Source organism: Podarcis cretensis (assembly GCF_951804945.1).
Source record: "Podarcis cretensis genome assembly, chromosome: 3".
NCBI classification, from domain to species: Eukaryota; Metazoa; Chordata; class Lepidosauria; order Squamata; family Lacertidae; genus Podarcis; species Podarcis cretensis.
Window position 1 is genome coordinate 78,998,870 of NC_137172.1, and position 24,278 is coordinate 79,023,147.

Sequence of the window (24,278 nt, forward strand, 5' to 3'; positions counted from 1 at the left end):
GTCCTGAGGAGGAAGAGGAAGAGTAGTAAATATGGGATTAAACGTTTAAACTATGTAGTGTACAAGACAAGGCTGAAAGAAACGAGCATGCACAGCTTAAGGAAATTAAGGGTTGGAAGACGGCATGAAAGCTAAAACCTAAAATTTTGAATTCTTGTCCAAAAGTGATAGAAAAGTCCTTCATCTTCCAGTTATACAATGAATCATTTGAACCTTGTTCGTAATACACCCATTTTTTTCTGGGGAGTGATGGCAAAATGCTGAGGACAGCCGGCTATTTTTTCTATTAATCTCATCTGATCCTGAGAACAACCGTGACACTCCTGAAACAATGCATGAAAACCAAGTGGACTAGAGGAGGTCTAATTCACTAGGGGTTGAATTCATAAATTAAGAACTTTGATTGGTAATACAGCTACAGCAATTCCTGGATTAGGACAGCTGGACCATGCTCTGGTAACCTTACAATTGGATTCCTGTAATGCGTTCTGCGTGAGGCTACCCAGAAGCTGCAGAACACAGCAGCTAGTTTTGCTTGTGCATTTAACAGACTACTTGTGGGATTTGCACTGTCTTCCAGTCTGCTACCAGGTCAGATTCAAGGTGCTATTGCTAACATATAAGGTCCTCTGCAGCTCAGGAACAGGTTACATGAGAGGTCTCCTTATCCCTTTGATGCAGTCTGCTAGAAAGTTTCTACTGTAAAGTTCCAAAGATCTCAGAAACTCATTCTGCAGTAACTTGGAGCAGGGCTTTGTGTGCCCCTGTCCATTCTCTGTGGAATAGCAATCCTCTCAAGTTGTGACAGGTGACCACACTATCTGTACTTTCCAGAGAGAAGTGAAAAAGGACCACATGTTTAAAACTCATGTGGTAAACAACATAGACTGCCTTGCAGATATCTTTCTTTTCCATAATTCTTTCTTAAGATGTAGATACAATGATGCACAAGAGATGACATTAAAATAAATCATGGACAATTATTACTATTAAATGTCATTTTGAACATTGTATTAATAATGCTAACTTGTGAAACTGGAACTGCAGTTTCTGTGGCCAAAAGATAATGTCAATAAAGAATTTACAATCTTTTGTCTGTTGCGGAGTGGTCTTAGCTGAATGCCTGTATAAAGTTATAACAATGTAATGTGTAATATTACACATTATTACACAAGGGCACAAAGAGAAGGGGATGGCAGAAGATGAGATGGTTGGACAGTGTTCTCAAAGCTACCAGCATGAGCCTGACCAAACTGCGGGAGGCAGTGGAAGACAGGAGTGCCTGGCATGCTCTGGTCCATGAGGTCACGAAGAGTCGGACACGACTAAATGACTAAACAACAATAATGTGTAATATATGTAGACCACCACAACAGCCTGATGTACCCAGTTAAGACAAGATGGCAAGAAAATGAAGCTTGTTGTAGCAAGCTTATAGCTGAGCATCTAAAAAAAAATCCTTCTGAGATCCACAATATAATAGTTTCCATTATTTATCTAATGTGACTGCCAAGCAGAAAAACAAGGCTCCCATTGGCACCAATGGAAGCTTCCTTGAAATATAAACAGCAGCTTCAATCGGCCATGTTTGTTGAGCCTGATGCAGGCAGAGAAAAAGTTAGCTTTCCTCTCCCCATTTCCACAGCCCCACAGCTGCTTTTTTACATAACAAAAAGCATAAACATTAATTGCATCCACATAATTAAATTCACATCTAGTTGGGCCTTCAAGCCCATAGCTATAAAAACTATGCAATTCGGGGTGGCGGGTGTTATCTGCTACTATATCTAAAGAAACACAGGTCACGTTTGGAAAAACTTCAGAAAGTCACAATAGGATATCATTATTAGGATCATCAAAAATGTCGCTTTCAAAAGCAATCTTTTGAGTACTCTGGAATTCTTCTTCAAGACTGGATGTTAAATAAAACGGTAGGGAGGATGGTGATTTGGGAATAATATATAGTCTGTGCTTTGTAATATTATTAAGGTGGAGTGCAAGCAATGTTATGCAGCCTTAATTAGACTTAGCCTCTGCTAGGATGCACCAGGGGTATTGAGACCAAGAAACTATAATAGATGTTCCCTCTAATTTTTTTAAATGATAAAATCAGCGTAACACATCAGTCTCCCACAAGAAAACACATGGGTCCCTTGAAAGACAGAGAGCAGAAATGAAGAGAAATGGCATTATTTACAGTAACAAACCTTCAGCTTTATTTTATGTGTTAAACTATATGATGGGCAAATAGAAGCGAGATTGAGTAGCATTACTTAGTGGTTGGAGGCAATGTAAACCTCCTTATCACCCCAAAACTTAAGTTCCATCTTAAGGTTGTGGAAAATAATCTTCTTCCAGTTATAGAATTCCTCTCCTCAGAGCTAAATTCATTAATCTTCAAAAACACACACAAATCCCACTTGTGCATTCGGGTAGAAAAGATCCAAAAGCCCCATTAGAATTTCCTCACTGTCAGAAGCCTATTGTGCATAGGCCAAGATGATCAAGAGCCTGGAAACCAAGCCTTATGAGGAACGGTTGAAGAAGCTGGGGATGTTTAGCCTGGAAAAGAGGAGACTGAGATTTGAAGATAGCCATCTTCAAATATCTCAAGTGCTGTCACATGGAAGATGAAACAAGCTTGTTTTCTCCTGCTTCGGAGGATAGGACTCAAACCAATAGCTTCAGGTAAGCAGATTCTGGCTAGACATCAGGAAGAATTTTCTGACAGTAAGAGCTGTTCAACAGTGGAATGGACGCTCTCAGAAGGTGGTGGAAGATCTGGATCACCACTGATTCTACTTGCTTATGACTGGTACCATTAATAATGAAGTGCTGATTTCCATGGGGCCTGTCAGGCATTCATGGAACACTTTATGGCTTCATTTCTCTGGAAGTGGGTCAAGAAACCTTCACCAAGCTCAGAAGTCACTCGGAAATTTTTGCTGGCCGTCTCTGTGATTGCCCAGTTCATGTTACATTTCTTCATGCACACATGCATTCAAAGCAGAGTAGACACTAAAGCACAGCCCAAAAAGATATATGCCCAAAATATGCTACTTTTACTTATAAGTACAAATTTAGTGATAATTACTATAAGCTAAATAGAAATATAGTATATATCCCCATAGTGTGGAAGACTGGGTGACCGGTTGGTCTGTGTGCCTCCTTAGCTGGCTGCTCAGTTGATGGGCAGCTTCAAGGCCCTGCTCTGTCTTCTGTTCATTTTTTGTAAACTAGGCTTGGGACAGACAGTCTTTCAAACAGAGGACTCCTTTAAATTGAGGGCTATCCCTTCCCCTTTAAATAATAAGTCCCATGGCCACCATAATCCATGGAATGTCAAGGCTACTCATGTGGAGAGAAAGAAAGAATCATGTGTGAATCATCTGCCATTTTTTTGCTGTAGCCTAAAATAAATAAATACAAATCCAGTCCCTACTAGCCGTAAGGCTTCTTAGCTATAGCAACTTTACCAAAGCTCTTTTTGGTATTTTGTCAAATACATGTTCTAGCCTCATCCTGTCTTATCATATAGCACATAGAGTAAGCTTATTACAAGCCCACAAGAAGTTTGAAAAAATATTAAGCTTAATGACATTTGAATCTTTAAGTCTGCACCAGTGCTCCTTGTGGCTTAAAGACCCTAAGCTCTAAATACCACAGCGGCTGCTACTTCATACTTCAAGTACGAATGCTAAGAGCGGGAACTCTTGCTCATACAACAAACTGAAATCCACAAGCATAAGGATGATATTAACTATTTTAGTCATCAGTTTTATTTCTTCTATTGTCTTGCACACAGTACCTACAATGGCAGTGTGTTGAACAGGTCAAAAACTGCTACTTTTTAAGGATTCTGCTATAGTTCCTTTTTTGAAGAAGTCATAGTAAACATAGACCCATTAGGAGGAATTCATATGCTGCACTTGGTAAATTCAGGGGTTAAGAAATCCTGTCCTTTCACTTAGATACCATGTATAAAACTGGGGCTAAGGAAATCTCTTCTGGAATTTTATCATCTTATAAGGTCTTCCTTATTAACATAAAATACTGGAGTGGTAACCCCCAGCCACTCTGGAACCATTATTCATCAAATATAGTGCAGGCTTGGTGTCCTGAATCATTACTGTAATGCATAGTTAAATAGATTGTGCCAGAACACAATTTTTCTCATGGAAAAGCTAGGATGAACTTCCCAGAATGAACATCAAGTATTGGCATTCATGGTTATGTCAATTGCTGTATATCTCCCGCCCTGCTCCCCACAAAAAGTGCAGGAGCTTCCTGCAGCCAATCAGAAGCCACGATTTGGTTTTTGAACATTTTGGAAGTCTAACGGCCTTCCGGAATGGATTCCGTTCGACTTCCAAGGTATGACTGTATACATAATAAAAGCCACTGTTGTGGGTTTTTTTAAATAAACAAATAAATAACGGATTACCAACTATTTCAAAAAATATTTGTGTTAATTGCTTGCATAAGCCTCGCAGCAAAGGAAACTTTTTGGCAAGCATGTAAAGTTGAATATAGAAGATTCCTACTGAAACTGGAAAATCATTCCACAAAACTGGGTCAGTGACACTGTAGGCTTGGTTCTACTTTGATGTCAAATTAACCTTGCCAAGTCAGGGGAAAACCAACAACATTCCTACAGATGATTTCAGTGATCGATCTGGGATATAAGAGTCCAGGCAGTCCCTAAGGTATCCTGGATCTAAGTCATTCAGGACTTGAACCATGCAAGAACCTTGAACCAGGCTCGGCAGCAGATGGGCAGCAAGTGTGGATATTTTGACAACCATGTCACATGTTGTTGACTTATCCCTGCTTAAGGTTGTAAGACTTAGCACTGACATTAAGCAATGCTTTTTCTCCTGACACGGGAACTATATTGGGTGTCAGAAAGAAGAGATGGGCAGCACTATGTGTTGGGCTGCCTGCAAGGGCTATGTCCTCAAGAAGGCCATTTCTGGCTTCCTTCTCATCATGCTGCAGTTCTTGAGGTATGAGAGATGAGGATTCTGCGGGGAAGGCTGTGGGGATTAATTTATTGAAGAAAGCAATGGTCGCTGAACACATCACAGAAGAGAAAATTACTACTTGAAGACTTATGTTTTGGTTTGTTTCATATATTCATAGAAAACAAAAGGACTGCAAGATCTGAAATTAGGTCCCCGAAGTCCTTATTTCTCCTCCAGTAAATGTTACTGAGTTATACAGCAGAGCAACAGTTCTATTGGGCTAATAAACAAAAGAGGTGATCCATTCTTTAGAATCATATTCAGATGAAACATTAACATTAAAAAATGCTCCACACACGCATGGGCACACAACGTGAAAGCACCGATATTTCGGAATAGAGCTACATGGAAGTGTTCTCAATGATACAAGGCAGCCAAGAGCCTGAAAGCTAAAAGATAAATGTTGCTGTACAAATACACAGGAGGTGTAGTGCCCATAATTAACTAATGTAAGATGCTTTTCTTAAATGTACAGCTTCATTATAATCTATTGTGGTTAAAACCAACATTATACATTCAGCAGAATGAGAAGTGGGTCTCTAATTTTATGCTAGAAATAAAACCTACAGCATTTCAACAGTACACATTTTTAGGATTTTTTTTTAATACACTGTTAAAAATAAGAATTCTATTTTCTTGTCTGAATTCAAAAATGATTGACTAGTGCACAGATATCAAGTAATAAATAAAACAGTCCTAGTGCCTGAAAGACTCTTGAATAAAGAGAAAATTATTTTTGGATTTTCTTTCTGATCAGATATGAAATATTCTGAAACGCCACCACTATAATTTGATAAAAAGCTTGATATCTCCAAATGAAAATAGGACTCAGCACTTTCATTTTTTTTCTGTCTCTAAAGGAACCTAGGTAAACTGATTTTCAAAAAATGAAAATCTCAGGCATAAAGGTGGAAGTAATGAAGCAAGTTTAAATATGCGCTGACCTTTGAAATGAACTGCAATCCATGTTGTTTGGCCAGGATCTGGCTGTGTAGCTGTCTCCATTGATTTCCAAAGCATAAAAGACCCGGGTGTTAGAGCTGCTCTGCTCTCTGGTGGATGTTGACAGGCACTGCTGCAAAGCTGTGAACACAGGCAGAAATGGCCATATGCTCAGTGCTCTGAAATATAAAACAAAGAATCCATCAATATATATTTTTAAAAAATGAATATATATATATATTGCCCTTCTGCTGGAAAAGAAAGAAACAGGACAGGGATGTAAACTTTTTCAGGTTATAAAACAGCTTCTTTTTATGGCTTTCCATGGCATCTAAATGAAAATTCTGTAATTTGGTAAATGAAAACATAATCCAATACAAGTCAATTTGAAAATAAGTCCATTGAGTTCAATGGGTCTTACTTCCAAGTAAGTAGGTATAGAATTGCCACCTAAAGGTGGCATATCCTTAGCCAGGCTTCCTCGACTTCGGTCCTCTAGATGTTTTGAGACTACAATTCCCATCATCCCTGACCACTGGTCCTGCTAGCTAGGGCTCATGGGAGTTGTAGGCCAAAAACATATGGCCAAGGTTGAGGAAGCCTGTCCTTAACTATGCAGCAATTACTTTTTTTCTATATGTTACTGGCAGTAAAATATAACCTTGGTGCAGAGACAAGGGCCCAGTTTCTCAAGTGGTTCCTAACCAGTCAGACATTCTGCCTCACCAAGATTATTTTTCTAGACAGAAAATAGAAAGGGGGGAGCTTTCCTTCTATGCTCTCTCACCCTCAGCCCAGTTGTTTTCTGAATCTGCAGAATAATCAGCAATGCCAGTAACGCAGGGCACTTGGGATCCCCTGCCTTAGTAAGCCTTATCTTCTTATCTCTCCGCCCGGCCCGCCCCCCGCATTGCTGCCAGCTGGTCTCCTGCCAAGGAAAGATCTTGTGAGCATGCAGTTAACAGCTGATACTTTTTGAATGGAAGTTGTACCAGAAGTGGAGGACACAACAATCTGTAGCCCATTTGGATGGTACAATGGCAGCTTTTGTTTTGGCAGAGTATCAACTTCGTTACATGTTTTGGCATACATATGTAAACACCTATGAGACGCTAAAAATACACAGTGGTTGATACAACTTACGAATTCCAAAAATATTTAAGCAGGTGTGTCACACACAGAGTGCCTCCTTGTACTTCATAACTCAATATGTTTTTTTAAAGTGCAATTACATAAAGTGCATATAATATCTTGCCAGAGAAAACCTATGTCTCATTTACTAGCCATAAAGTTAGTGGGAGTTGGGGCTGCGGAAAGGGTGGAGCTTTCCATAAGCAAAACTTAACAACACGCTGCTTTGCAATGGACACGTCTTGCTTTCCATAAAATGAGGGAAGTTTTTCCATGGCTATCAGATCCCAGCGGATTGGGGGAGGGATAAATAAACAGGAACAGAATCATATGGAGGAAAGTGATTCACTTTCTGCTACTCTCCTAATCAACTTTAAAGATGCAGAGCACAAATGCCCCTGGAACGATCTGTCTGCAGTTTGACAGATTTGTTATCCAGGGGCACCTCTCTCATGCCTGCAATTTTGAAGCCAATTGCCCACAAAGCATTATGGGAGGTTTAGCAATTCCCCTTTTTACACACTCCAGCATGCAATTGCTGCCAGGGTAGCTATCCTTCTGAAATCTGGTTGAGTTCATGCTCTCAGAAAGGGGAACCAAGGCTGCAAATGTTATCCAGTTCCTCCCAAAAGTTAGATGCTTCCTTTTTCAAAAAATAAAAATGAAGATGCCCAGCCCTCAAGCCCCTGGATGGATTTGTTTGCAATTTGGCAAGATTAATCCCTTTGCTATGCCTGCATATTTCATTAATTTCTGTCAAAAGAGAGGAGGGAGTTATAGTTTTTTCTTTTTCTTCCTCATAATACTGCATGATGGGAAACAGCTGTTGTGGGCATGAAACACAAGTAAAAGTGGACAGAGAACAGAGCAACTCAGAATAGATCAACCTGCTTCCTGAAGTCAAATGCAGATCAGAAATGACTCCTGAGGGTCAGAGTGCAGGGAGGGAGTGGAGAACCCTTAGAGAGCTGCCCGGGAAATAAAATTTTTTATATATATATATATATATATATATATATATATATATATATAAAGACTCTTGAGGCTGGTGCATGTCTTTAGTGTTGTTGTTTAGTTGTTTAGTCGTGTCCGACTCTTCGTGACCCCATGGACCAGAGCACGCCAGGCACTCCTGTCTTCCACTGCCTCCCACAGTTTGGTCAAACTCATGCTGGTAGCTTCGAGAACACTGTCCAACCATCTCGTCCTCGGTCGTCCCCTTCTCCTTGTGCCCTCCATCTTTCCCAACATCAGGGTCTTTTCCAGGGAGTCTTCTCTGCTCATGAGGTGGCCAAAGTATTGGAGCCTCAGCTTCACGATCTGTCCTTCCAGTGAGCACTCAGGGCTGATTTCCTTAAAAATGGATAGGTTTGATCTTCTTGCAGTCCATGGGACTCTCAAGAGTCTCCATCTTTAGTGCACACATGCTTTATTCTTCATAAATGTAAATCAAGGGTGCCTATTTTCAAGCTATACATTTTCCAGATAAGCATAGTATAAATAGGTTCATATTTTTGAATATTTCTAATCAGTAGTAGTCTTGGTCTGAGGGAGTCCTGACCAAGTCTGACCAACTAAAACTACATTGTTACACACAATACTTTCAGCTTCTGCAAATGTGAAAGTAACTTTAACTACCACCGTATCCTGAATTTCAACTATTTTCAACATATCCACTTTTTAGGAGATTTACTCAGACTCAAAATAGGCCCAGCATTACTATCATTGTTTCATACTACTCTATTCCCTTAGAGGTGGGAAATCGAAGACCTGAATTCTGGACTCTTACGGTGGATTTTGCAGTAAACTGGTCATTTACAAATGGCAAAGGTTGCACACAGAGAAAGCAAGAATTTGTGTAGACGGTATAAAATCAAGGCAATGTCAATCCAACGCCCAAATACCACAAAAAACTCTTAGGAACCTTTTCCAGTAAGTCCTAAACCCAGGCTACCTCCCCCCCCTCCCTTCTTCCTATATCAGGAATTAAGACATTAATAGGAATCAAGATATTGTTAAAGGTACCACATAAAACTTGTTCCACGTTTGTAAGATCTTTTAGTGTCACAGACTTTGGAACTCCCTGCCTGTTGACATCAGCTGGCACCTTAAAAAAAAAGTACCAACAGATACAGTCATTGGGGGGGGGGGAATCTATGCATTTTGTTAACACAGGCTTCCTCAACCTCAGCGCTCCAGATGTTTTTGGCCTACAACTCCCATGATCCCTAGCTAGTGGGACCAGCGGTCAGGGATGATGGGAATTGTAGTCTCAAAACATCTGGTGGACCAAGGTTGAGGAAGCCTGTGTTAACAAATCCAGTTCTTGCTCCAGGAGGGTATGGGAGATGCCTGGGAAAATGCTTGAGTGAGCTTCAGAACACTTAACGCTGATTTCTGTAGTCAAACAAGGCATAATAATACCTGGAGACAGTCCCATCCGTAATCTCTTGGAGAAATGAAGGCAACCATGATTTCAAGTAGCAAAGGTGGGCATTTTTGTCTAAAAGAAGACTGAAAAGGTTTATTTATTTTTTTAAAAAAGCAACTGAGACTTCGAGGAAATATTATTAAGTACTCACCTGGTTAAATTAAAGTTTTATAGCACATACATTTTATCCATATATAAACTCTCTTGACAGCAAACTGGTTATTAAAAACGGAACTACATTAATTATATTCATAAACAATTTGCCTGTCAAGCAACTTTGCTCCAAAATGTGACCTAACTAAAAGGCTTATAACAACTTTCAGATATTAAAGTAGTGGCATCTTCCTTTTCCCTTCCATCCATAACCCTATTAGTTGTTTGTTCTCTCATATAAATTCAGCAGCGTAAATTTCAAGAGACTACTAAAAATATTTAGCAATATAAGTTAATAAAATGCATGTTGCTTAGTTGGCCATCTCCCTTAGCTCTTTAACAGGGCTTTACATCTTCAAAGGGTTTTGCATACATTAATTGGTTAATATGTTTTCTCCAAGACTCACAGAGTAACCAACAGATGTGCACCAGTAAAATTCTGGGTCTCCAGATACAGGTATTATACCAACTGTCAAATTATAAACATATAGTATAGACATTTTTTTATACCCAAGCGTTTCATGAAATAATTATAACTACAAATCCATGATGCACTGGGACTAAAGAGTAAGGGGAGACTGGATTAAATGACAAAGCTTGCTCCTACAAGGATAGAGACTTGGGCTGAGGGCGATTAAATGACATACAGCATCTACAGTGTTATAGCCAAAGGATGCAGATATTCATTTTATCTGCAGAATGAATTTAGATACATTAAATTAAAAGTTGGCAACAGAAATCACCGAATAGACATAGATGGTTGGGTTTTAAGAAAACAAGTCAGTTTCTTAAACCATGATTTGACCTTGGCTGCTTTGTGCTACTAGCCACTCTTAGTGGGACCATACCGTAGAAAACTTATTTCCCCATCCTGTTTTTACAGTTGGGCATAGCTATGTCTTCATAAACTTAGTTTGGCCACTTGTGTTATCTGTTGGCAGTTTTTATCATTTTATCTATGCATATTTTCTGCTGATCTTCTGTGTTTTACTGGAGTTTTAAAATACATTATTGTTGGAGGCTTGTTTAACTTGATGTGATTGTGCAATGCTTTCTAAAAGGTGAGATATACATTTGTTAAATAACTTAATACAAAGGTGAGACTAATTGCAGTTTGTCTGAGTTCTGATGTCATGCCGGTCTGCAGCTGGTCTAAACTGGAAGCAAATTCTTCCAAACTCCTTCTCACCAGTGTACCAGAGGAGGAGAGAGAAGTATGTAGGCCTAGGGCTGTCTGTGGTTCACCCCGGTAATGCTAAACCATGGACCAGAAGTATGTACAAATGCAGACATCATATCCCAGAACTGTGACTATGGCCAATTTTTTGTGCAAGGATAACATGAGGCAAGAAGTAACTTCATTTGCCAAGCAGCTCTTAACTGCTGCAAAGTGTTGATATGTGCTCTTATCAGAATTCATTCTAGCAAATCCACTGATCAGCAGTGTGATGATCCTTACCCTCCACCCCAATCATTTCTTACCTTCACTGAGCTCAGCCTTCTCTCTCTCCACTTCCTCCAGACACAGTTTAGATTGAGCCTTCCAATGAGTTCTGATGTCACTTATCTGAAAGTCGGCATTAGATGCTTATTCCTCCTGTTTAATAGGAATACCCTTTCAAACTGTTATCAGATGTCTTCTTATAAGAAAATTCAGCCATACAGCAGGTAGCACTTAACCTACTGTAGTGCCCTAATTTTAACTGAACCACTGTCCCAAGTCAATTAAGTACGTGAATATGTATATCAAGATTAAAATTACTTGCAGATAAATAATAATAGGGGGAAACTGTCGGACTGTCCTACAGTTTATTTAAAAAGTCAATCAACTTTCAAGTGCAGCCCAATAAAACTCCCTTTCGCACTGAATATTCTGCAGAAAGAATTTAAAACAGAAGCATATCTTAGAGGCAAAGGTAGCATAATCACAGTTGTATGCTATCTTCCGAGAGGATCTCATTATTTTGTGATTTAATCTCTGCCTGCAATTTGTGTGTGTATATGCTATAATCACATTTAACCTTGAGGAAAGCCAGCATCTGGTACATGTTTTCAGCAGGGAGACCTTATACTATTAAATGTGAAAAACTACGTCTGACTTTACACTTGCTGTGATGACAACAATAGCTCAAACAAATACTTATGTGCTTTTAAGCTTTCTGTTGGTGTGAATGATTTCAGATGCCAGATTATCACCTGTGTTACCTTGTTAACGTACTTCATCTTTGTGTCAGATCATGCTGACGGAAAGGGGCAAGTTATATAAAATATTTTTCAGGCATGAATAAAAGTATTTGGAAAATAACTTGATTTTACATTCACTAGTTCCTTCATTGTTGTCTTTCCCCATTTTGACCTTCATCCACAAAGATACCTGATGAGAACATAGGAATAGCAACAACCATAATGTTTCCTGTAATTCTTGTTTGTTATATGAACAAGCATTAACAACATTTCAGGATAATTCAAGGTCATTTGTTTCTTACGCTCAGCAATATAGAATTTCTTATTATGAAGGGTAAAAAAGCTAATGAAAGCTCCAGATAGCCTCCAGCTGAGTGCTGGGTTCTGGTTCAGCTTTGTGTCCATGATTAAGGGAATCAAAGGCACACACAAAAAAACCTGTGGCTATTGAAATATTTCCACATATCAGCATAATCTTTCTCCTTGAAAAGAATGCAGCCCAGCAGCCAAATGGAAGATGGCTGCCTCTTTGTTTTGGTAGGTGTAACCAGGGATGTGCGAATTGCAAGCCATAATCACCAATTGATATATTAGTATAAACAAGTTTTAATAGCAACTCTGCCACATACTTAATGATAATCTGTCTTAATCTGCTATTGATATTTGCATGTTACATAATAGCAGGATCACTAGACCTTCAACTGAGGAGGAGAAAGCTTCAGCGTCACATAATATGATGTGCTATACTTTTTCATGGCCAGAGAAAGGGCTGCAAAGAAGAAACAAGAATGCAAAACAATCCCTGCCGAATGAGACCAAAGACAGAGACAGATTTAGTGTAGCGCAACCAGTTCTGTCACAGTGGGCACCAAGCTTACTGTAGGTAAAGCGACCCCTGACCATTAGATCCCGTCGTGGCCGACTCTGGGGTTGCGGCGCTCATCTCACTTTATTGGCCGAGGGAGCCGGCATACAGTCATGTGGCCAGCATGACTAAGTCGCTTCTGGCGAACCAGAGCAACACATGGAAATGCCGTTTACCTTCCCGCCAGAGCAGTACCTATTTATCTACTTGCACTTTGACGTGCTTTTGAACTGCTGGGTTGGCAGGAGCAGGGACTGAGCAACAGGAGCTCACCCAGTCGTGCAAATTCGAACTGCTGACCTTCTGATCGGCAAGTCCTAGACTCTGTGGTTTAACCCACAGCGCCACCCGCGTCCCAAGCTTACTGTAGGTGGCGCCAAAATTATGATGCAGTGAATTGAGCAGAATGGAAGATGAGAAGCAGGAAAGGGTACAAATTTTAGCCGCACACAGGGCGCCACTGAAATTTGAAAGACCAAAGTCTGCCCCTGCCAAAGGCCCATCTGTTTTCACAGTGGCCAACCACATGCCTACTCATGATCCTCAGCAACTGATATTCAGAGGCAGATTATATCTAATAGTAGCGGCATAATGTAGTCATCATATTTAACATCCACTGATATCTTTATCCTCTGTGTGTTTGTCGAATCTCTTTTTAAAAGATGTCCAAATTTGTGTAATTCTATGGCAAACTAAGTCCATTCCCCAGCAGTGGTGTCAGAAACCAACCAATGACTGAAACCCATGGGGCATGCCTGCCAGGCAGAGGGGAGGGTGTCACACAAATTTGCTCCAGCGAAGTGTAGCAAATATTTATATGCAGAATTTACGGTTTTAAAACATTGTTTCACTGTGTGATTCCACTAACATAACTCCAAGAGTTATGTTAGACTTAGTTTTACGATTAAGATATGCTTTAATCAATACAATTCTAACTCTAAACAAGGAGTTTTAAGATAAGCTCTGTCACTGTTATAATTCAAACTCTATTTAGGCAAATTTCACTCACAGATTATAGCTTCTCCTGCATGCATATATTAGTGCAAATGAAGAAAAGACAACCTAAATGTCAGCGTGCCGTTGTCAATGATTCTCTCAAGTTCTCAGGCAAAGCTGTGATTTATAGCTGCAAGCTGTAGTATATCCCTTTTATTGGGGCAACATTGACCTTGACTTGTGTCCTTGGAATAAAACAGACTACTAATCAAAATCATACTAGGCTTTTACAAATCATTATTTAGAAATTAATTCTGAACCATGCCAGAATTATCACTGCTTCCAAAACCAAAAACCAAAACTGTTGCTGGGAAATAGAAAGTTTTGCAACTGTCAGATCACCTCTTGTTTAGTTGACTAACAACACAATCCTTTGCTCTCCATACATTATTTTTCAAGGTTTGAAAAGTATTTTTTGGTGTAAGCTGTGCACTTGATTAACTTGCACTGCCCTTCCATGTTGAGTTTTTTGAATTTTAATAGATAGCCAAGTTCATAATAATGCATAGTTGATTTCAACAGTTTTTGCGTAATAATGCATAGTTGATTTCAACAGTTTTTGTCAGATATTTGCAGAGGTTTCACATACTCATTAGTAGAATCTTTAGAAATCTACAATTAAATTAAAATAGTAGTAGTTTACCATTACTAAATGTCTTCTTCCTTGGATACATCCCAACTCATTCATTAGTAAAATCATTCAATGAGATAATCAAAGTGAATAAATGCATGGAAACAAGAACAGAAGAAAGAAAACAGTTCAATCAAGAACTCCAATTTTACATTAAAATCCATTGTCTTTAGCATCTTTAGTCATAGGGTGCATGGGGAAGCAGTTAACTGTTTAACTGCTTCAGTAATCTTTTTATTAATAATTATCATCATCACACTACCATTCCATCAAAGAAGTCAGGACAATGCATGTGATAAGCCCACCTCCATCCTAACTTTAAAAGAAAATTGTGAGGTAGGCTGAAAGGCAGTGTCTAAAACCATCCAGGTGAACTTCTAAGCTCTGTTTTATGGTTTTCGTACAAACACAGACTAATCCAATTGTATCCAATAAAGTTGTCCCATTCATGTAAGGATTTCTGCTTATGCAACCTAATTCCCCCCCCCACACACACACTTTCTTCCCTCCTCCCATCCCCCTTCCATCTGTTTTGGAAGTACTGTAATCCTCCCCTGGTGCAGGGGAGGCTCAGCGGAGAGAGGAGTGGGAAGGAAAATTCAACTGCACAAGCAAAAGTCCTTGCACAAACAGGATGACTATGTTGGGGAAAACCCTATGTCTTCTCAGAAATAAGTTCCATTGAGTTCAGTGGGGCTTACTCCTAGTTATCTAGGGTTAGGATTGCAGCCAACTTGACTCTTTGGCAAAAGGCCCTAAAAGTAAGATAGAATTAACAATGCTAAAGGTGTGCAGGCTACTAACAGGCTGATAAACTCCAATATCTGGGTTATTTCACCCTCTAAGTGGCTACAAGTGTTAAATGTCAGTATGTTTGCTCGAACCCCCAAGTGAGTGCTGAAACTAACATTAAAAGTACCTATGAGGTCTGTTATATCAGCTTTTGGCTTATCCTCTGTCCAAATCTTCATAATCAGCAATGGCCAAGTATTACAGAAAGCATTACTTAAGATGGACAGATACTGTATATGGCTTATCAACTGTTTACCAAGGGTATCCAAAACATGTCTATTTTCCTAGTATGCAAAGATGTTCTATTTGCTTTAGGGGAAATCTAAATCTTCTAAGAAACATGTTTTAAAATTTTGGACATCTTCAGGAAACATCTGGTTAATTCTTACAATGATGTCATGCCTTCATGTGGCTTTTCAAGAGTTTTGGGCCAAATTATAAGTGGTGGTGGCCTGACAGGTTTGACTAATAGCAGCTGAAAGCTTATGGGCTAAGTTACTAGTACTCTTTGGCTCCTTAGTGTAACTTTGCGAACATCGACAAATGAAATGCAATTGTGATTATAACATGGACAATGCTGATGGGTGCTGTTGGGAGTTAGTGGTGCAGCAATATCAGAAGAGCTTCGGGTTACCCATACTGGTATTGAAGTAACTAACGACCTGCTATCCTTAGATAACCAAAAATACTAGTAACAGTCTCCAATATATGCCTCATCCACAATCATATTCTTTAGTGTTCAAGTAGCTGCATTGAGGAACTCTTGAAGGAAAAAGGAACAAAACACCATGTCGTCCAATAGCTATACAGTGGTACCTCAGGTTAAGAACTTAATTTATTCTGGAGGTCCGTTCTTAACCTGAAACTGTTCTTAACCTGAAGCACCACTTTAGCTAGTGGGGCCTCCAGCTACCGCCGCTGTGCAATTTCTGTTCTCATTTTGAAGCAAAGTTCTTAACCCGAGGTACTATTTCTGGGTTAGTGGAGTCTGTAACCTGAAGCGCCTGTAACCCGAGGTACCACTGTACTATTTCTGGGTTAGCGGAGTCTGTAACCTGAAGCATCTGTAACCCAAATTACCACTGTATTTCAAAAGAAGAACTTACTAAATCTTCTGAGAAGCATGGGCATAATATTACAAACATACTTATGTAAGGTTAACAGGGAAAAAAAACCTGTACAACATAAAGGTTAAGCTAGTGTTGACATTGACAGTTGTTGAGGGATTATTATTTTTTCTATTGAAAAAAGCTTCAAAAATATGTATCAGATTTAGCCCAAGCTGAGTTCTTATCTCTTAAGAATAATTGACAATGTTTAAAGTCTTAGCACTGGGATTATGGAGTGAGGACAACTGGAAGACTCTAAATTACCCTTGAAATTCCTTGAGTTTAGATCTGATGCAAACTTGAGTAGCGCTATTTTACACGTTCTACTATAACAACTTCTAAAGAACTGCTCTATTGCAGTCTGGGATAACAATATTTTAGTATACTGCATTCTTTTTTAAACAGACAGCGTTTTAATTCTAACACATATTCTTACATAGACAGTAGGTAAGAAAAAATCAAAACTATATTTGGCATTGGCAGAGAAGTATATATGCAGTTGGCCCTAAGTGTTTGAATAAATTAATGGCTGAAATACCAGCTCAGTTAGACAGCTGAAATCATTTGATTCTATTCAAAGTGCCCTTGAACAAAAGTAGGGACATCATGACTGTTCCTTCCTGTGTACTCTGTAATCCTTGCCAATGAAATTAGTGTCTATTGATTTCCTAATTCCCTAACAAAAGTGTCAAAATAGAAGAGATAAATGAAAATGCTGTTGACCTCTGTTCTCTACATTTTCTACACCTGTCTACATATGAATAGGTGTTGTTTACAATTTCTTGAAAGTCAGAAGCATCAATCTACCTGATCTTAAACACAGTTCACTGAGATTTCCAACCTGCCTCATTCTATATTATTAAACCTTCTCATGTTCCCAGCTTTCTGTAAGATGTTAAATAAAATAATCCAGGAACTGTTAAATAAAAGTAAAATTTATTCCAGATTTTAAAACATAGGTCTTTATGAGGCAAATTCATAAAAACCAAACCAAACCAAGCCTGCCATGGAACGCTAACATTCACAAGATGAAACCTGTGCTAACATACTTGTTAATAGATAAGGTGCCACAAAACTTTTTCCAGCCTGGCAGATCCTATTAGCAGGTTGTTCATGAAATGCATTAGTCAAAATAATAATGAAAACTGATGTCCAGGTCACATAATATTCTCTCTTGTCAATGGCAGTACATTCTTTTAAGATAAAATGACAACAATCCCAGGAAAAATCTTGTTTTATAAATTTCTTTAGCACAGTTGGCAAGTATTATCAGTGAGGTTTAAAATGAAAAATCCAGGCGGGGTCATAGAATCAGAGAACTGTAGAGTTGGAAGGACCCCCAAGGGTCATCTAGTCCAACCCCCCTGTAATGCAAGAATCTCAACTAGATCATCCATGACAGACGCTCATCCAACTTCTGCTTAAAAGCCTCCAACAAAAGACAGTCCATCACTTTGGGGGGGGGTCTCTTCCACTGTTGATTTTAAATATTTTTGAATGTTTTAAATAATTTTTAAAACTGTTTTATTGATAATTTTATTGTTTTATTCTCTTAATGAACCACTTTGAAGATTTATTACAATCAAGCACTGTATGAATGTTGTGCTGGGTAACAAACAAGTTACCAAGTCAATATCTTCATTTCCTTGTGGGGTCCCACAGGCTTCTCTCAGGATTGCAGTGTGCCCTGAAGCCTGGTCCAGCAACAACCTGCCATAATTTGGCAACAGTTCTTTCTGGCATGCTGTCAAGAAGCTTAGTTGCCTTCTTAGCAGACCTCCCTGAGCTCTTTGCCGCAGTTATATCAGCTTCCCTTCAGATGCTGCTTCTACTGGCTTCCTTCAGGTTTCTCCCAGTCTCCCCAAAATCCCTCACCATTCCACTTCAACTGAATTAAGCTACAGTGGTACCTCAGGTTACAGACGCTTCAGGGTACAGACACTTCAGGTTATAGACTCCGGTAACCCAGAAATAGTACCTCAGGTTAAGAACTTTGCTTCAGGATGAGAACAGAAATTGTACTCTTATCTGAACAGCACTGAAACTGGCCTTTCATTTTCAACAGTCAGGCTCGTCCACCCAATCTCTACCATTCTGCCTTCTTATTTGTCTATAAGGATGAGTCAGTAAGACCACAAGTCAGTTTGGTTCACGGCTAACACTTTACATACATAATCTTTACTACATAAACAATCTGATTTCTCTGCAAGGTTACACCTGCCAATTAAAAAATATACCCAGCAAGAAAACAACTCTCTCCCTCTATCTCACTGTGTGTAGGCATTTTTGAACCTAACTTCCCACTCCACTCTCAAAATGAATTTTATTCTCTGTGAAATTGATAGAAGGAACAAGAATTCATGCTTCTACACCAGCTCCCTCATTTTATTTTAATTGTGACAATTCTCCATTAAGCAGTCAACCCATGAAATGACTTTGGATTTTACTTGCAGGTCATACACACTATTAAAAACCAGAGAGGGGAAAGTATTCTCTTAAAGTTGTTTAAATGACTTTATCATTTTTAGCATTATTAATTCATGCTACAAATAGTTTATAGTGTCAAGTTTAAAACTTCCTGTAATTAAAGGATGAAAAATGACAGCACCATTACATTAAGAATTAATAGTACACTTCCTCCTTGAAAACGGATTTCATATTTTGGCCACCACATAAAAGAAAGGAAATGCAACAAAAGCTTCTTCTGCTAAAAAAAAAAAAAAGCTTCAAGACTAACACCAAGGCCCTCTGCAAACATGATTAATGCTTACAACATTTCCAGTGCAGTCCTATGCCTACTCAGAAGTATTCCCAGGTAAGTGAGGATAAGACTCCAGCCTTAGTTGCCTTGATACTATGATCCCAAACAACTAGGGAAACAGTATTTTAACTTACTGAGCTAAGTCTGCTACTGGAGGACATGTAGACATAAAGATACTGATGAAATCCACTTGGCATATTACAAGTAGGGAGGTGGAAACCCTCAGTGTGGATGATGACACAAAGCCACAGATAGCTCCAGAGGGATTTTCCAGGGCCCCAAGACTAGAAGACGGTCCACCACTGTAACAGTGCTACCCTTTTTGCTTTGAACACATTATTTTTTTTTTAAAAAAAAAGGTCAGATACAGCCTGAGAGAGTCTGTCCATATTATGAGCAAAACTAATGGTTCTACTATGCCCAATGGCTTCCAAAATCCTGTATCCAGCATTATACTATTAACAGTGGTTTTCAAATCCATAGCGTGGTTTACATACAAACCTAAACCATGGTTTAAGCTTTCAGATGTAATGTTTAATTATAATTAAGGATAACGAAACACAGTTAAGTAGAATGTTTATACATAACTAAATGGATGAATTGTGCAGATTTCATATACGAAAAGATTGAAAAAGTCATATGTGGTGGCATTAGCTCATCACCCCACCCCACCCCACCCCGGGGAAAGCTAAACCATTCTAGTTAAATTATGACGCTACAGGGATCTGCCAGCAGAATCACACAATGGTAGCTGAATGTACAACACTACTCCAGTTCACTGGAAAACCTGGTCAGTAGTATTGAGGAGTATATCAAAACTACATCCTCTGTCCTTGCCCAGGATTAGTGGTAGATCACTGAGCATCCATTCAAAAGTTTGGCTGTTGTTTTTAACTGGGAGCTGTAAGTGAAAAGTGGTGGTCTCTTCCTTTTATTCTAGGTTTGTCCTGTAGTAGACAATGACACTTTCTTCTCACAGGTCTTAGATGCTAGGCCTCTACTTACTAACAGGACCTGCCCTCTACCTAAAACATCTACAGTGGTACCTTTGGTTATGAAATTAATTCGTTCCGGAAGTCAGTTCTTAACCCGAATGGTTCTGAACCCGAGGCACGCATTCCCTACATAGGCCTCCCGTGGCCCTGGAAGAGGAATTGCATTCATATCCCGGAGCAAAGTTCGCAACATGGGACACCTACTTTGAGGAGTTTGTAACCCGAAGCGTTTGTAACCCGAGGTACCACTGTACTCGCCAGCCAACAGCAGGCTACATAGCAAAGATATAGAAACAGGGGGCAGGCCCTGTGGCAGACCCACAAGATGCCCACTGTTTTCCATGTCAAGTCCAAAAACACTTTTTCAAGACCAAATACTGTCATACAAACTATGAGCCGTTAATATGCCAGCTTATCTTTCAGTATGACATATACCAACTATGTTCTTCCATTTTCTACTGGCAAATAAGCCAGTCTCCACAGAAAAGAATAAATGAACACAAATCTGACATTCAAAAAGGGTGCACTGTAACAGACCTTAAAGTGCCCATACTCAGACAAAGACACTTCCAAGTAAAAAAACACTGCGTTACATTTCATCATGGGGTTCAGCACTATCACTTGTGACAGGGTACCCATGCTATCAAGCGTTTTGTTTCTTGAAAGGCCACTGCTAATTACATCATTACCATCTATACTTACCTGAAGGAATGACCGCCGGGTGTGAAGCACACTTCCGCCCACAGACAAGCCACAGCTGTCTGAACGCCATGTCCTCTATCTAACCTTTGGCTTTCTCAGTGGTCTGCCATGCCCTGTCTGTGACCTTTGTCTCCTTCGTTTAAACATTGTTCAGGGGGAAAGTGACGCGGTGGAAACAGGTGCCAAAATAACTTTGTACCACCCCACAATCGCGTGAGTGTAAGATCCAAAATGTATCTGGTTTCGCATATTGTGCTAATAAAAAGAGCCTCTGCAGAGCTAGCTGGCAGCTTGCTTATGCATAGCTCACCTGCATCATCAACTCCTGTCTCATGTCCTTCACTTCACTTACCTGAATTTTATTTATTTCTGATATCCCTATTCACAGTAATGGCCCTCCACCGCCAGCACCATGGTTTTATATACACCTTAGTTCAGGATAAGGTTTCATGTATCTGATGATGTGGAATGTAGTCCATGAAAAGTTTATGCTATAATACATTTATTATTCTTTAAGGTGCCACAGTACTCTCCCACCCCCAACCCCTGCCACCATTAGAACCAGCTGTTGCTAATTTTGTCTTGTTTTAAGTATATCATACCATTTCCTTCTACATCTTTGGGCAAATGCTAAGCAAACATCCCAAGAGAACCTCAGAGACAATGTCACATTCATTAGCCACAAGTAGAATTTTTCTTTTCTTTTCCTGTAACCTCACAGACCTATTAAAAGACCACTGGCTGGCATCCATAACTGAAAGCACTCTTATAACTTCAGTCTAGACATGATCTTATCTAAAAGCGCCTTCAGTCATTTTGTATTCAGAAGCACTATCCAGATTTTTTGTTGGCTCTTTAAATATATTAGCCTGATTATTTTATTACAGCAACTATGTCATTGATCAAAGAATGAAAATGTGAGAACTGATATAATGAGTTCAAACTGTGGTGATTTAACCAGTGCTCCATTTGTAAAGGTAGCCACCTTTGACTAAAGACAGGGGAACAAAAAGAAAGCACTCAAAATAACAGTAATATGGGAACTTTGGGTCAAAGTGTTAAAGGACACCATTTCAATAAAGATACAATAGGTGGCATCCAATTGGTGTCCCTCTGCTGAAGGAATAGGGAGAGAGGCAATTTTTGTCAATTCTCCCTACCTTCTAAAACCCTCCATGTCCTTCAAGTCTTCGCAGAAAGTTGGAAGACTCTCCAAAGCAGTTGTGGGATGTGTGGAGAACTGCAAGAGAGGAGGAATCATTGAAATTGCCTTCCTCCATGTACTCTCCAATAAACCTGTTTGCTAATCCAAAAGCATTAGAAGTGTGATAAAAGCTTAGAGGTAAGTTGCTACACTAAGTGCCCAAAGAAGTTTGGTCAATGTTGTTACTAGAGCATAAATCTTCAGGACTGCAATGTGTAATGAATTGAATAGTCTGATGAATTAAAAAAGGTGCCCAAATTAATAATGTACATTTTTAAAGTGTTAATTATTTTAAAAACATCACTGTTTAGAAATCCATGAATTATAGAAACCTTCTTAGAAAAATAAACCCTCTTTTCCACAGAATAGAATGTCTTCTGAAATATTGCAAGCTATGCATCACATAAAAGCAACGAAGTATGCTGTTTTTAGAACTATTTATTCATATGCAAATTCATTAAGAGTTAATTGAAATATTAAAATTCACACTATTGGCTAATATTTATTTAATCAAGTGACAACTCTATTAGTTTTGCTCCACTTATGTGCCAGAACCACATTTGGGTATTCATGTGGGGTGTGTATCTCAAATGGTCTTTCACCTTTGTATGATGCCCAATGTCACACAAAAAAACATTCTATTGTTAAACAGGGCTTAAGGATGTAGATTGGAAAATCAATAAAAAACATGCCACTGCTCCAGATACAAATTGCCAGCAGTCAATAAAAAGGAAAGATTAAGGAGAGCTACAGAACCAAGAAACAAGGCCATGTCTCTACCACAGATCACGTGAGTCATCAAACTCAATCCAGATTTTCTTCTATTCTTCCACTCTGATCAGCACTGATCTTTATTTTAAAGCTCTGAATCAATGCATTGTTTTCTCAAATATGCTTTATTACTATTATTTTGTTTCTAGGGACGCTGCTTTTCTTTATCATCGCATACTTCATTTGCCTTTTTTATAAGGATGCACTGTAAAGGTCTACATTTTCTTAACCATTTGACACAATTAAGTGTTGTCTGTTTCAACGAGAGCCCTTGCAATCATGAGTGGAAACAAGTTTCTACTCTCCAGCATTCTCTTTTAGGAATGCAAAAGATTCTTCTAATGAGAGAGAGAGAAAACATCATAGAAACTTAACATGCCGCCCCTAAAGGCACACATACTGATCATGAACTATTTCCACCCTGTCTCTCAGAATGGGATATTAAGGGTTGAAAAATCCAAGTATGGATAAACAAAAAGCAAACACATGCTTCTATGCTAGGAACTCAATCAACTGTTCATGGTTTTTAGCTTATCCTGTCTAATCTTTATTACCAGCTACAACAAAGTTTTAAGTACATATAATAACATTTGCGTACATTTTTCTTTTTCTCCCAACTTTTGTTTGTTGTTGTTTAGTCGTTTAGTTGTGTCCGACTCTTCCTGACCCCATGGACCAGAGCATACCAGGCACTCCTGTCTTCCACTGCCTCCCGCAGTTTGGTCAAACTCATGCTGGTAGCTTCAAGAACACTGTCCATCCATCTCGGCCTCTGTTGTCCCCTTCTCCTTGTGCCCTCAATCTTTCCCAGCATCAGGGTCTTTTCCAGGGAGTCTTCTCTTTTCATGAGGTGGCCAAAGTATTGGAGCCTCAGCTTCACGATCTGTCCTTCCAGTGAGCATTCAGGGCTGATTTCCTTAGGAATGGATGCGTTTGATCTTCTTGCAGTCCATGGGACTCTCAAGAGTCTCCTCCAGCACCATAATTCAAAAACATCAATTCTTCGGCGATCAGCCTTCTTTATGGTCCAGCTCTCACTTCCATACATCACTACTTGGAAAACCATGGCTTTAACTATAACTCCCAACTTTACCTGTGCTCTAATTACAAACTCTTTGGGAACAGAGTTTGTATGTGTTTTATCTGTATCGTCTTAGAATCACATGTAGGGCTAGAAGACCAAGCCTACGATCAATCTGCACAGGCTATTGCCAAGGTTTTCTGCAAGACCTGGATGCACCAATAACTTTATCAGAGGATTGCACTTCTGGATGTGTACTACTCAAATGTTCCATCAAGAAGAAATGAAATGTTTCCTTCAAATTAATAACAGAAAGAAATACTAGCAATTTCCCAAGGTTTTCTAAAAGGAATCCTGAGGGACAAAACTATCTTTATTTCAGAAAAGAAAAAGATGAAAAGATACAATCACGAGAAGCAATAAAATCTCAAGAGAACAAAAGATGACACTAACACATTATTATTTTTTCCTAAAAGGCCAAGAATGCAAAGCTGTAACAGATACTGAAATGTAACTAGTGCATTCATAGCAACAGTGCTGTAGAAACAGCTTTGTTTAGTAAATCC

The 24,278-nt window shown here is 39.2% G+C and overlaps 1 long non-coding RNA gene across 2 annotated transcripts in view; it reads right to left on the minus strand.

Moving 5' to 3' along the window:
- LOC307213673 overlaps nucleotides 1-24,278 on the minus strand; it is a 189,218-nt gene that overhangs the window by 158,714 nt on the left and 6,226 nt on the right. The window contains exons 2-3 of one of the 2 annotated variants that reach the window (XR_013837623.1): nucleotides 11,164-11,248; nucleotides 5,969-6,145 (exon numbers count right to left, since the gene is read on the minus strand). This is a non-coding gene — a long non-coding RNA (uncharacterized lncRNA). The remainder of the gene's footprint in view (nucleotides 1-5,968; nucleotides 6,146-11,163; nucleotides 11,249-24,278) is intronic. The other variant, XR_013837622.1, reaches the window with a different exon arrangement.